This window comes from Macaca fascicularis, chromosome 11 (assembly GCF_037993035.2).
Source record: "Macaca fascicularis isolate 582-1 chromosome 11, T2T-MFA8v1.1".
NCBI lineage: Eukaryota > Metazoa > Chordata > Mammalia > Primates > Cercopithecidae > Macaca > Macaca fascicularis.
Genome location: NC_088385.1, coordinates 114,157,081 through 114,169,138, shown reverse-complemented (window position 1 = coordinate 114,169,138; position 12,058 = coordinate 114,157,081). Strand labels below are relative to the sequence as shown.

At 38.8% G+C, this 12,058-nt stretch overlaps 1 pseudogene; it reads right to left on the bottom strand.

Annotated features, from left to right (window-relative positions):
* Positions 1-266: 266 nt before the first annotated feature.
* Positions 267-1,134, bottom strand: LOC102114849 (protein SET-like; annotated as a pseudogene).
* Between the last annotated feature and the right edge of the window lie 10,924 nt (positions 1,135-12,058).

Genomic DNA, 12,058 nt, shown 5'->3' with positions numbered 1-12,058 from the left:
TTCTTCCCGCAGAGCTTCGTGGTGTTGATTCCATACAGTTTTTATCCAGATAGTAAGCAATAAAAATGAATTTCGAGCAGAAAGGGGTAGAGACTTCCCACTGTATTCTGCTCAAGGTATTTCCCCCAAAATAAGTTGACGAAAGAGACCTCAAGAACAGGGTGACTGAGAGAGAAAACAACAACAACAACAACAAAACTGCAACTTGCTCCCAGGGACTGGAGAAAATTTTTAAAAAAGGAAAGTTAGAATCTCTCAGTGTTCTATTAGTCATCTTCTCCTTCATCCCCCTCTCCTTCCTTTCCTTCATCATCATCTTCTTCACCTTCATCCTCACTCCCTTCTTCATCAATATCTTCTAATCCTTCCTCGTCTTCTTCATCATCACCATCTTCTGCTCCTTCTTCTTCGTCGTCCATATCAGGAACCAAGTAGTACGGTAATGGTTTTGGCCAAATGTCATCTTCAATGACCTCTCCTAACTCATCAGCACCTGCATCAGAATGAAAACCAGGTAAAGAAGCCCTCTGGTTCTTCATGCTGCCTCTTTCTGCTGTCTTTCTTCTGCATTTGACCTGAACATTTCATCAAATCCTTTCCAGATTTCCATTTGATTTCAGTGGAATTTGAAGATAGATCACCATTCTCATTCAGATGAAATTCTTTGGAGAGAACTTTATTTTCAAAGTAAGGATTTTCATCCACCCTGAATGTGCCCGATCAAGTTTGATCTCGGAAGCTAAGCAGGGTCAGGCCTGGTTAGTACTTGGGTGGAATTAGGATATTCTTAATAAGAGGTATAGCCCAAGCAAAGGTAAAAATATAGAACAATCATGCTTGTGTATGGGCTCCTCATGGAAACCTGCTCTGCTAGAATTAGGAGAGTGGGGAGGGATGGAAGCTAATATTTTTTGTGCTCCTACTTGTGCTAGGCGCTTGTAGCTCATATGTTTTGGGGTGTTTGCTCTCCTGCAGGCCCTCTCTCTAGGAATCATCCCCATACAGGGCTGAAAGGGTAGGCCTGGAGCCATGTTTGTGCCATTTGTCCAGTCTCACATCCTGATCACGAATCACTGGACCATGGGTGAACACTGGATCTAAGCTCAGTTGATCCAGTTCTTCTCCCAGAAACATGGCACTAGGACACAGAAAAACTAACCCAGTGGACTTCCTATGGAAAGCTGGAGTGTAGAAAAGTCCAGAGTGGGAAATAGTGAGAGGTAGAAGGGAACTGAAGAAAGCTGAGATCAGTCCGCACAGCGTAGAGAAGGGAAAATGTACACAGAGAAATACACAGGATGTTGTAAGAAAGATTCAGTAGCTCCTGGGAGATGGCACATGTGCCTAGATTCCAACAATTTGGTTCCTGGTTTCTCTCCTGAGGATGCTATATTTCATTTCTTATTCCTTGATTTCAGTTGAATTAGTTTAAGTGCTTTCCTGTTCCTTACGATAAAAATAGCCTTGGCCAAGACAGTTTGTTCACATTTTTTCAGATTATCCTCTTAACAATTCATTGAAATAGATATCACTTCCACATTATTAATATGGATATCAAGGCTTAGAGCGGCAATGTGACCTGCCTATATGCATTTGGTTGATAATGGTTGAGCTAAGAGTGAAACCCAGGCCTCCCTGGCTCTAAACACCTTACACTTCTCCCTAAGGGACCTTGGCCAGTGTTTGAATCAACAGTTGATCCCAAAACACTTTGTCTGTAACTGCACAAGACACCTTCACTTCTGATGCTGTGTCTATTCAGGGCCAATTTGTTAACTTTTAGTCATTCTGAGATTCTCCTGTGGAGGTTCAAGCCCAGAAAGCTTATTTAATACATGAATTCAGAATTGGTAAGAAGTCAGATGCTGTATTTATGGCTCTTACTGAGTCAAATTCAATGCAATCCTATCCTTAAAACATATCCAGATTCTAGTGAATAAAGAGAAACTGGTCAAGATTAGTAGAATTTTTCCAAATCAAGAAAATTAAGAATGTCTTTAATTTGGGGGCCAGCTAAGTAATTTATTCATCCTAAACAATACTCACTGAATGGTTGATATGCCTCTTATATTTTAATAACCCATTACAAATATACCTTCTTTGCACAATCTATATTCTAGTCATAGTCAACTCTTACAGTTCTTTCAAATACCATGCTACTAGAACCTCTATGCTACAATATGTGTGAAAATTAATTTTCCTTCCCCTATCCGTCTGGAAAACTTCCACTCTTTAGGATTCAGCTGAAGGTGTCACCTCCTCCACAAAACTGTCCACTAACTCTTAGCCTCATGAGGTTAGTAGATCTTTCTACTATGGCCCCAGGAAACCCCGACCTTAACTCTCATCACTGCATTGTAATTGTCTCTTTGCAGTTGAAGTGACATGTTCTTCTCACTCTCATGCCAGGCCACTCTCTTTCCTTTCTAATTTCTACTTCCTCCTCATCTCTTATCTAATAGGAGATGAATTGCTAATCTAATGAACTTGAGATATTGATTGGACTACATTTCATTAGTGAGTAAGGTTGCCATGGTCAAGACCACTCTATCCTTCCTGTAGAAACTCAGGACTTTCCTACCCTTCCCCTACCATCAAAGAAGGTCTGGGATGTGACTCAGGCAACCTCCTTTTCCTTCTATTTCTCTCCTGTACAGTTGGTAAAGGAAGAGATCATGTAGCCATGTGTGTGATGGAGGTGAGGCAGCTCTATCCCACAGGCCCAGCCATTCTCCCCACATCTTTGTGCCAGCATCTTCACCTGTGCATGCCTAGGTAAGCCAGGTGGGTTACATACTACCAGCTATGCTATCTTTTTGGAGGGAAAGAAATAGGAAACCCTACTTTAGTTTCCCAGCTGAAGTCAAGTGGTCCAGCTCTGGGTACCAGGAATGAGGTCATGAGTGGTGATGAGGTCATTGAGTACCTGCCCATACACTAACAAAGTGGAACTTGCTTTTCATTTAGATCTGTTTCCTTGTAAACTCTAGACTGTTGTAGTCAGCATTCTGGGCTAGGAGACTCGGAGCAGAGTTTGGCACTCAAACTCCATCCCACAACCCCCATTACACACTTTTTAGTGAAATATTCTAACCCAGTGGGTTTTGACCCTGGCTACACATTAAAATCACCTTCTATACCAGAAATCCAGATGACTCTAACACGTGGCTAAATTTGAGAGCCCTTGCAAAGGAGAGCTTCATAGTCTCCCCCATCCCGCCCTAACCGAGGGCATGAGTTCTGCTATAAGGTGCTGGAAGGAAGCTTCAGGCAACAGTAGATTTGAATAGAGCTCAGAGTGAATTGAGTTCACCTCTCTGTGCCATAGACCCATCATCTATAAAATAAGAGGATTCACTGAGAACTCTTGACATTTTGGGAGTCATAGACACCTTTGAAATTTTCATGAAAGCTATGTGCATCTCCTCAAAAAAATGAACATTTGCCCTTATTCAGACATTCGCATTCAGCTTCTGGGGTGCTTGGATACTCTGACACCCTGGCCTACAGGATCACTGAGATTCTGTCCAGCTTTCAGCTCCAAAGGCCAATCTCTGTAATGTGCTAGAGAGGACCATTGGGCGGGCCAGGCTTCATTCCTTTTTCAATATTGTTCAAAATACATGTGCTTTGAACACCAGCACCAGCAAGATGCACATGCTGTGAGAAGCAGGGGGCATCTGATAACTGAGGGAACAGTTATCAGGGAGTGATTTATTAGTAAAATATTTATTGAGATTTTTAAGGCACCAGGCTCTAGGGATACCACTGTGAGAAAACACACACACACACAAACCCCACATTCATGATAAGGATATATTCTGATGGAGGTTTTTAGCTTTCATATCACACTTAGTACAGGACATATGTTCACTGAGTGGAATTCACCCATTCTACTTAAAAATCTCTCTTTGTCTCCCTCTGTCTCTTTTTCTAATGGCCGAAAGGGCATCGTTGATTTTTTAAAAGACAATACAGAATTTCCTTTGAAATTGGGCAAAAGACCCTGCCCCTTGGTCTGCTCTGACCCTCCGTTTCCTGTGTCCTTCCACCCAGAGCAAGGACTCCTTGAGGCTAAGGACATGTCCACTTGGGGCCTGCACTCCACCCTTTCACACCACGCTCTTGTCATCCGTGACCCCGTACTCCCTGCCCAAATGTCCCTGAATCTGTTCCTAGAGCTTGTGAAGGCTGCTGCTTCAGATGTCTCTTCCCCAGGCTGGGTCACACTGCTGGTTTATGTGTCCCTGGACCCAAGGGGTGGCCACAGGGCAGCAGTTTGCTGGGGATGTGAAGGAGCTTGCACGTGCAGGATGGCATATCCACAGAAATGCAAGTGAGGCCCATTGCAAGAGCCAGAACTGGGAAGAGAGGGCCATGGGCTGGGGCTGGGGAACTGCCTCTGTCCAGGCCATCATTTTACAGCTCTGAAACTGAGAATTCTAAATTCAAACCTGGCCTTCCAGGGTATTATAAAAGTATATTTGTCTAAGTAGGTGGATAAAGACATATTTTATTGAACAGTCTCTTAGCCTGAATGATAACTTTAAAGTATTTTTATAGATGGTATTTGGGCCTCCGTTTGTACACTTGTTCCAGGCTCCACAAATAATTGCGAGAGAGTCTAAGGAAGTAGGATTATGGTATGGACCCACCCAAGTTGCTTTGGCTCCTGACAGCTTTCCTTCATAGTTTCTTATAACAACCAAAGTAATAATAGCTAATTTTTTAAAAATAAAACTCTTATTGAAGTATAATATACATATATTAAAATGCATAATCATAGAATAAATACATCCATGTAACAGCCAACTGGATCAAAACAGAACATTGCCAGCATCTCTTACATACCCTTACAATAACCACTCCCTCCATCCTTCTCAAAGGTGACCAGTATCCCATATTACTTTGCCTATTTTTGAACTTTACATAAATGTAGTCACATCATACATATTCTTTTGCATCTGGCTTCTTTCCCTCAATATTATGTTTATGATTATCCATTTTATTGCATGTAGAAATAGTTCATTCACTTTCATTGTTATATAGTGTTCTATTGAATCAATTTACCATTTTTCATTTACTTATTTGGTTGCTGATATATGTTTGGATTGTTCTCATTTGCTACTAAGAATGATGCTGCTATGTTTATTCTTGTACCTGTCTTTTGGTGTCCATATACTTTCCTTTATGCTGAGTATATATTCCTAGAAGTGAGACTGCAGGATTTTAGGGTGTGTGAATACATTCAGCTTTACAGTACTGCAAAAAGTTTTCCCAAGAGGTTGTATAGAAAGACTTTTAAATTTTCTTTTATAGATAGAATGCTTTTCTGATTTCTCATTCTCTCATGTGTCAGTTTTGTTAAGATTTGATTTCCTAGGGATTTATTCATTTTCTTTAAAAATTTCCAAATTTAAAAATAGACTTATGTTGTTTCTAACAGTCTCTAATTTATTCTTAATACCCATAGGACCTATAATAATATTTCCTTTTTATTTCTAAAATCTGTGTCTTTTTATTTTCCTGTTTTTATTCTTCTTTTGCAAGTGATTTATTGATGTTATGAGTCATTTCAAAAAATAACTTTTGGTTTTGTTGATTTTCTTTATTGTACATTTGTTTTCAATGTTATTAATTTCTACTTTTATATATATTACCTTTTTCCTTCTACCTTCTATAGGTTTTACTTGCTGGATATTTTTCTAACTTCCTAAGAGATACTTAAATAATTGAGTTGCAGCTTTTCTTCTTTTCCAACATATGCATTTTAAGCTATACATATTCTTTAAGCACTGCTTTAGCAGTGACCACAGGTTTTGATATGTCATATTTTCATAACCATTCCATTCTAAAAACTTTCTGATTTCCAATGTGATTTTATTGTTGATTATTTGGAAGTATATTGCTTAATTTCCAAATATTTAGAGACATTGTAGTGGCCCATCGTTATTTATTTCAAGCTCGATTCCACTGTGGTCAGAAAACATGTTTATTGCAATCCCTTAAAACGTGTTGAGATTTGCTTTAAGGCCCAGTACATGGTCAATTTTGGTAAATGTCCATGTGCACTTGGAAACAGTCTGTATTCTGCAGTTGTCAGGTGTAGTGCTCTATATATATCAACTAGGCCATGTTTTATAATCATGCTGACTTTTTTGCCTGCTTGTTCTATCAGTTGCTGAGAAAGATATGTTAAAATCTCCAACTATGCTTCTGGATTTGTCTGTTTCTCTTTTTAACTCTGTATTTATTGCTTCATATATTTTGAGGTGTTGTTAATAGGTTCATATAAACTTAGAATATTTCCACTTTCCTGTGGATTGACCTTTTAATCATCTTAAAACACTTCTCTTTATCTCTTACATTTCTTCTTGCCTTAAAGTCTGCTTTATCTGATGTTAATATAACTATACAGCTTTCTTTTGGTTGGCATTACATGATATACTTTCTTTTATCCTATTACTTTCAATTTTCTGTATCTTAGTATTTAAAGTGTGTGTTGTAAAAAGAATATGGTTTTATTTCATTTTTTATCCAGTTTGACAATCTTTGACTTTAAATTGGAGTATTAAGTCTTCTTGCAAATCATGGAATTATCTGCATATTTGGGTTAATTTTGTTATTTTGCTAATTGTTTTCTCTTTATTTCATCTGTTCTATGTTCCCTTTTGTACATTTTTTGCCTTATTTTGGATTCATTATGTATTTTAATAATTCCATCTACCATGAACAAGGTTTTACCTATTGTTACTATTCTTTTCAGTGATTGCCCTGAAGACAACTGCACAGATAGACTCAGCCAAGCCTAATATCAGTGAATAAAATTTGCCAATTCCTGGACAATTCAAGGAACATGAATACATCATACCCTCATATGTTTTAATTCTAAAAATATTTTAAACCACATATATATTAATATAGCTGTTTTATAAATATTCAATATTAATGTGGATATACCCATATATTTATGCTTTCCATTAATCTTTGTTCTTTCCTGTATTTCCATGCTTTCACAGTGTATCGTTTACTTTCAGCCTCAAGAACTCCCTTTAGTATTTTTTTAGGAAGCATCTGCTGATTATGAATTCTCTCATATTTTACTTGTCTGTAAATGTCTTCATTTTACTTTTATTTTAAAGGTTATTGTCAGTGGGTACAGAAGTGTGAGTCATAACTACTACCTTTCATCACTTTAAAGATATCACTCACTTATCTTCTTCCTTTCTTTGTGTGCGTGTGTGACAGAGTCCCGTTCCATCATCCAGGCTGGAGTGCAGTGGCACGCTCTTAGCTCGCTGCAACCTCTGCCTCCCAGGTTCAAGAGATTATCCTGCCTCACCCTCCTGAGTAGCTGGGATTACAGGCACCCGCCACCACACCTGGCTAATCTTTGTATTTTCAGTAGAGACAGGATTTCACCATGTTGACCAGGCTGGTCTCAAACTCCTGGCATCAGATGATCCACTCACCTCACCCTCCCAAAGTGATGGGATTACAGCCATAAGCAACCCCACACGGCCGCCTAGCTATAGTTAAACCCCCATTTTTTTTGAATCATATCAAATTAGTATTTCTTCTTTAAAGGTAATATGTATTGTTTTCAGTTGACTTTAAGATGATATGTTCTTCTTTGATTTTTGAGTAGTTTCACTACCATGTACCTATGTGTGATTTCTGTTCATTAATTATCTTCGGAGTTCATAAAACTTCTTGAATCTATAATGCAGATCAGTTTTGGAAATTTTTCCGCCTCTATCTCTTCATACATCATTTCTCCCCCATTCTATTGATCTGTTTTGGAAAAACAGATCAGTTTGGGAAAATTTTCAGCCTCTATCTCTTCATACATTGTTTCTCCCCCATTCTATTCCTCTTGTTCTTCTGGGGCTCTAACTACTTATTTGTTCAAACTTTCACTCTGTCCCACATGTTTCTTAGGTTCTTGTCCATATTTTCCATTCTTTTGTCACTCCATGCTTTAGTCCAGATGTTTTCTTCTGACAAATTATTCAGTTCACTAATCCTATCTCAGCTCTTTCTAATCTAATGACAACTTCGTATGTCAAGTTTTTTATTTTGGATATTGTATTTTTCAGTTCTGGAATTTTCATATGATCATTTTCAATAGTTCTATATTCCATGCTGAAAATTACCATACCACCATCTAATTTCTTTAATACACTTATGACAGTTATTTTAAAGTCTATTTTAACTCCAGTATCTTTATTTTCTATTGGTTTCTTTATACTGTCTGGCTTTCTCTTCCTCATAGTTGTTGGACATTTTGTCTTATCTGCAGGTGAATCTGGTAATTTTAGATTTAATATGAGATATTATACATCAGGCTGTTGATTATGTTATCTTCCTCCAAAGATTATTAACTGTTGCTTCTGGCAAGTAACTAGGTAAAGGCAGATTGACTCACCTTAATTAAGTCAATGAATGAACAGATTCAAAACTGCGCATTAGTCTTTATGAGGGTTGTTGCATTTCTAGTTAATCCATATTTCTAGATTATAACCCTTGAAAGTTCCACCTGAAAACACTGAGTAAATGTCATGGTTCCTTTTTCTTGACCCTAAACTCCAATTTTTGTCTCCTTTAGCTCCATAAGTGTGCCAATAGAGATGCTCAACTCTTCACCTTTCAATCTTTTCTGTCCAGATTCTGGGTATCTAAGGTAATCCTTGTCAATTAGCAGATGCCTTGTGGGGAAAAGCAACACAGAACGTCAGGTTCACAGCTCTTTTCTTCCCTTCTCTCTGTGATCTTAGGCTCTTAAGTCCTCCCAGCCTTGGCAGTTCTCCAATGTCTTTAAAATTATTTTTATTTTTTATTTTTTGTTTTTGGGATGGAGTCTTGCTCTGTCACCCAGGTTGGAGTGCAGTGGCATGATCTTGGCTCACTGCATACTCCATCTCCCGAGTTCAAGTGATTCTCCTGCCTCAGCCTCCCTAGTAGCTGGGATTACAGGTGTGCACCACCACACCCAGCTAATTTTTATATTTATAGTAGATACGGGGTTTCACCATTTTGGTCAGACTGGTCTCAAACTACTGACCTCAAGTGATCCATCTGCCTCGGCCTCCCAAAGTGCTGGGATTACAGGCTTGAGCCACTGAGCCTGGCCTAAAATTAATTTTTAAAATTTCATACAGCTTTTCTATTTGTCCTTAGTGGGAAAGTTGGTCTGAAGTAAGATAGCTGTTATGAAAGTTTTGATAGCTGACATTTATGAAGAGATTAATATGTTTCAGGCACATTTTGCACACTTTACGTATATATACTCACTTTACAACAATTCTAAGATGTGAGTTCTCTTATTTTCCCGGCTTTACAGAGAGAAGAAATGGATCACAGAGTGATGAGTAGTTTGTCCAAGATCATATAGTATAAGTGATACATCCAGAATTTGAAGCCAGGCAACCAGGGTTTAGGACCCTACACTTAGCCATAGAGATCGAAACCTCTTAATTCTCAGCTGTCCTGTATGCATTTGGGATCATAAGGTATACCTAATGCCTCATATTAAATACGCATTTTGCTTGAATGAATCTGAGTGGGTTTCTGTTACCTGCTCTCAGATGATTTCTGACCAAGCTCTTTGGACAAACTGCCTCTCGCACCAAAATGTTTCTTTAGAACAAAAGTACATATTACTAATATCCTTTCCCCAAATGGGTCTTATTTATCTTCCCAGAGCTTCTCATTTTTTATTATCCTCATGATCTCATTTACTTTCCTTGTTTTTAAAAGGGCACTCACTGGGTAATTCCCTCACACCCATGGTTCCAGCAAACCCGTCTATGAGAAGTGAAGGATATATTCAAGCTAAAAGTAGACAGCCTCAGTGAAGGAACAAAGTCCTCCAGCAAGGTTAAAATTCCACCAGGCTTGTGTTTCAAGACCCAAAGCACAGCTTGAACAGGAGAGGTAATTGAGCCAGCTGCTGAGAGGCAGCAGCCAAGTCCCCCCAACTCATTAATCTGCCTCCCTCTGCTATGAAAGGGACCCAGGGCTTCAATTTTAGCAGCGTGAGGAAACACACCATTTTCATGCATGGTTCCATAAAAATCGCCTCCTGGAGCTCTTATCTAAAAAAATAAAGAAAAATACTCACAAGAACAGTCTTTGCAGCTTCACATCGTTTTTTATTTAGCAATCTTACTTTATAAAATTCAACCAGCTGTTTATTTTTTCCACTACTGGCCAAACATAGTACCCAGTGGTGGTTTATTTGGGGCCCATTTTGGCCCACACCACGGTCTACAGTTGGGGTAAGTTCAAAGGAGGGTGTTTGTCTTGGAGGAATTGGAGGTAAGAAAAAACAGTCTTTTCAGGGAAAATGGCCCTTCAATCATGATGGAAATATTTCCTCTTTATCATGACAGAATGGGGGAAAGGATAATAGAAATTCATCTTATCTAGTGGATATGCTGTTACCTGGCATTCAGAGAGAAATCTAAAAACTTAGTAAGAGCACCGAAAAGGGGTTAGGTTGCTCATCTCAGAGGATTCCAACAGGAATTCCCACCTCCTACGTTAAGATAATGATGATGATCATGATCATGGTCATAATCATGATCATGATGATGGTTCATTTTATTGGCTATCATGTGTGAGATGAATTATATACCTTATCTCTGAGCAACATGAAAGGCAGTTGTTTGCATCCTATTTTACAGATAGGAAAATGAGGTTAGAAAAGTTGTATAATTTGCCCACAGTTTCTCCGCAAATGGTGAAATTGGGATTCTACCCTAAAGCCCATGCTCTCCTCAAAACACCACATTATCTTCTGACTTCTCTGTATTGTCACACCAAAGTGAAAATGAATTTTTTTTTTTTTTTTGAGATAGAGTCTTGCTCTGTCACCCAGGCTGGAGTGCAGTGGCATATCTCGGCTCACTGCAACCTCTGCCTCCCAGGTTCAAGCGATTCTCGTGCCTCAGCCTCCCAAGTAGCTAGAAGTACAGTGCCACCATGCCTGGCTAACTTTTTGTATTTTTTAATACAGACGGGGTTTCACCACGTTAGCCAAGATGGTCTCCATCTCCTGACCTTGCGATCTGCCTGCCTCAGCCTCCCAAAGTGCTGGGATTACAGGTGTGAGCCACCACGCCCGGCCAGTAATGAATATTTTAAAATAAGGTCAAATCAATGTTGTGACAGAATAACTACTCTCCCACAAAGAAATAAAAAATACTGCAAAACCATTAAAGATTATTTTACAGTAATGAGTGGGAAAGTTCCTAGCTCCAGAAAAAGACAACTAACACTGAACAAAGGTTCCAAATATCCAACCTTCTAAATAGACCCACAAACAACTGAGTCAGACATCACCCAGGACTTCTTAAAAGCTGCAGAACTGGTTCTTTATCAAGAGGAAAGAGGTTGTGGGAAGTCTGGGTAATTAGTCACAGGCCTAGTGGGTCCTGCCGTATTTGGGGTCTGACCCTTTTCCTTCTACAGTGGATGGGAGGGGTGCTTCTCCACCTCCTAGCACAACAGTTCTCAAATATTTTAGTCACAAGACCCTTTTACATGTTTAAAAATTACTGACAGCTCTAGGGAGTTTTCTTTACAGCCCCTGTGAACATTCACAATATTAGAAATTAAAACTAGAACTTTAAAAATATTTACTTACTAACTTATTTAAAAATAATAAAAATAAACTCATTGCATGTTAACATAAATAAGATTTTAATGTAAATAACTGTATTTTCCAAACAAAAAATTAATGAGAATAGCAGCATTGTTTTACAGTGTTAAAAACCTCTTTACTGGTGAAACCCCGTCTCTACTCAAAATACTAAACTTAGCCGGACATGGTGGCGTGCACCTGTAATCCCAGCTAGTTGGGAGGCTGAGGCAGGAGAATCACTTGAACTCAGGAAGCAGAGGTTGCAGTGAGCCAGGATGGCACCATTGCACTCCAGCCTGGGCAGCAAGAGTTAAACTCCATCTCAAAAAAACAAAACAAAACAAAAACAAAACAAAAAACAAAAACAAAAAAACCCTACTGTCCACTTTCATCCAAAATTGCTAGATTCTT